Here is a 3,196-nt window from a genome sequence, read left to right on the forward strand (position 1 = left end):
GCCATTCATGAACCCCTACGATTGGTTATCTCTATTTTACATTGTGGCGAAGGATTTTCAGAAGTATTAGCCTATTATTGAACTCTTGAACCGGATGATCAAGTGTTATATTCTTGAAATTGAGAAGATGGGTGTTGAGATCACATCTGTTCTGAAGAAGAGGCCCATTCTGAAGCCAAAAAACAACCAAAGAACATCCATCACTTGAAGGCAGGAAACATTTGAAAGGAGCATTGGAGCATTGTTTATAAGAGAAAGGAAGGTGAAGTGGTTCAGAATTGCATGTTCTTTTTAAGGGACAAATACTCATTATTGGCTCTCAAAACAATCTTGTCCTCTGCTGAAGCTCACCAAGCAAATGTGTTGCGGATATGATATGTTGTTATTTGTCAGTTCAAGGCTCTCTTCTGAAGATTATGCCAAGGATCTTTGAGGTGTAAATACTAACGTGAAGACCTCCTTCCGATTGGACACAAAGGGGGAGATTGTTAGGTCTATATTTGTTGTGTCAAATGGTTGTGTTCATTATTTTTTTATACATATTCCAATTCAGAAGTGGGCCTATCCATCTTCGAATTCTTAGCTTAGTTTGTCTATAAATAGAGTACTATACTCTTTCCTTGGCATCGATCTTTTTGTAACCATCCAACACTCATAGAATAGTTCCGAATTTCGAACTGTATGTTGTGCTTTGTTATTGGAGATTGAGCTCATTTCATTCCATATCATTCTTGTTAACTGATTTTTTTATCATTTCGTATTGAATATAGAATCTATCGGTCTTATCATATTCGTAAGATAGTTAATTAACATTGGTAGAAGTTTCCTTTGCAGTTGAGAGCAAGGTGAAGTAGGGTTCATAGCGGATTAGGAAAAATGTTAGAACATGCTTATATGGGATGTGGAATCCTAGGAGAGCCTAGGAGGTGCCTTAGTACGTTGTTTAGCGCAAGGATCTATTAGAATGGGCGAAGGGAAGTGACTTAGAGGATCCAAGATGACTTTTGAGGAAAGTACGAATATGTGTCGAAGGTAGTATTGGTACCATATTACTAGAAGCATATGATCCATACTAGAATTGAGGGAAATCATGGGGATTGTAAGGAGTTATTTGAGGGTAGATAGCATGGTTTGGTACCATGATTCGTTGTAGTGTTTCTGTATTTTTTACTCATTTGGTTATGGTTGTCATGGATGAAGATGAGCATGGTATTATTTCGGGCCTTAGTGACCAAGAAAGTTAGTATCGGAAGGGTACATATTTGTACGAGTTAGTTGATCTTAAGGTGTCGAAGACCTTGTTCAAGTAGTGCCAGTTTGAGTCGTAGGACTCATATAAGAGGCAGATATGATGATCGACTGAGGATTGCATCCTGAGAGTGGGTGGTCAATCGATGGATTGGGACGTCGTTCTCTATGAGAGGGTTATGTTCTTCCAGCCTCCCACATTTAAGGGAGGAAGGGATCAGATGTGTGTTAGTTGATAGATATAACAATGGAAGGGCGTTCTCCACACTAGTTTCTGCCGTAATGGGGTGTCGTTCGATTCGTGGTGAATCGTTTACGTCTTTTAGCATTGGAATGTTCAAGACTCAACTTTTATTTTGGTTTCGGAAGACTAGGTGAAGACCATGTTGTGAGTCGGATATCTGGCATAATTTAGAGAAGATCGGGCGTATCCGACGAGGATCAAAATGTTTCTGATTCATAAAGGAGAGTTTTATTGATATGTTGAGTTTTTCGAAGCTATTATTTGAGCATTTGTAAGGGATTCTTCAAGCTTCAAAGGAGGATAAGATTGTGGATAAATTCCTATAATGAAAATTTTGGTTGCAAGAAATCCGATTCGTAAGGTGCCTCATTAATCCAATAGTATTATGATCGATTTCGCTAAGATTGAGGCAATGATGCTAGGAAGAGATTCTGAGGTCTCCATTTGAGTTTTAGGATTTCTTTATGGTTTTTTGGTCATTATCCGAAAGAATCGTCACATGTTACGTTGCATTCTGAGAGTCAAGGTTGGTATGTATCTAGTTGAGTCGGTGTGAGGCTCTAGTATGGTAGACGTCAGTCAATGATGGTTCGAACCCTAAGTTGCGGGAGAATTGGGAATCCTACTTGGAGGATCACCAGCCAGTTCAATTTTATGGTTTCAGTTCAATGGGCCCGAAGGATATGTAGTGCAGGTATGTTAGATTTTTTGTTTGGGTTTTTTGTGGTATAAGAAACATAAGGTGGGGTAGCATCAAAGTGATCATAGTTGGGAAGTTTCTCGTCGCGTTCTCAAGGATTTGTCGTAAACCTTCATGGTCACGAAATAATTAAGGTTTGGTTAGACCACGAGTGCAGACTTAGTTGCCGTAAGGTTCATGCCTTCAGGGACGTATATGTTGTCCTCACATCAGAAGTTGTTGGATGGAGATCTCGTTGTGGCCAATAGTCCATTTTGAAGACTTTGAAGATTATGTTAAGAGGCGCTGGAGCAACGTAGGTCGTGTATCGGATATACAGAGATTAGTTAGCCTGCAGTATGGATTGCTATCTAATGGTCAAGGATGGGTAGTTGTTGATATGTCAATCAACTTCAGAGCTCGGTATGTGTATCTTCGTGTGGGCTTAGCTCAGTAATGTCTGGAGTCATTGGGTTTAGTTTTTCAGCCAATTTCTGATCCTTGGTTATTGCGTTCGTCGGCGACAACTGAGGTTGTTCGAAGGTGTTGATTTGTATAAGTTGAAATTGTAGTTGTTGCGTCAAACTTTCACCAAAATTATGTAAGGTTTCTATATTGGTTTATTGGTGTGTGTACCCTGGGTTGTTTGGTCATGGGATCCATTCCTCTAGCAAGTTCGGGTTGGCGATTGTCCTGAATAGTGAATTTCGGATGTTGCAGTGACATTGTTCAAGAACGACATCGGTTTTACACAGAGTTCAGTTTGGAATGTCATTTGTATTCAAGGAGGATCTGATTAGGGTTTTGGCAGCACTTGGGGCGATTTTTGAATCTCACTCCGAGTTGGGAAAGTTGTGCACTTGGGGAGAAGGTCCTGTTAATCGTTAAGGTTTGTCAATTTATGGGATCCAAATGTATTTCACCCTTTTGGGTAAGGATGTGATGAAGGAGGAACACAGTCGATCAGTGAAGCATTGTGTGCTCACATGGGGAGCATTGTAACCAGATGGACGACATGGGATAGC

This window comes from Lactuca virosa, chromosome 3, assembly GCF_052849685.1.
Source record: "Lactuca virosa cultivar CGN04683 chromosome 3, Lactuca_virosa_CGN04683_v6, whole genome shotgun sequence".
In the NCBI taxonomy this organism is placed as follows: Eukaryota; Viridiplantae; Streptophyta; class Magnoliopsida; order Asterales; family Asteraceae; genus Lactuca; species Lactuca virosa.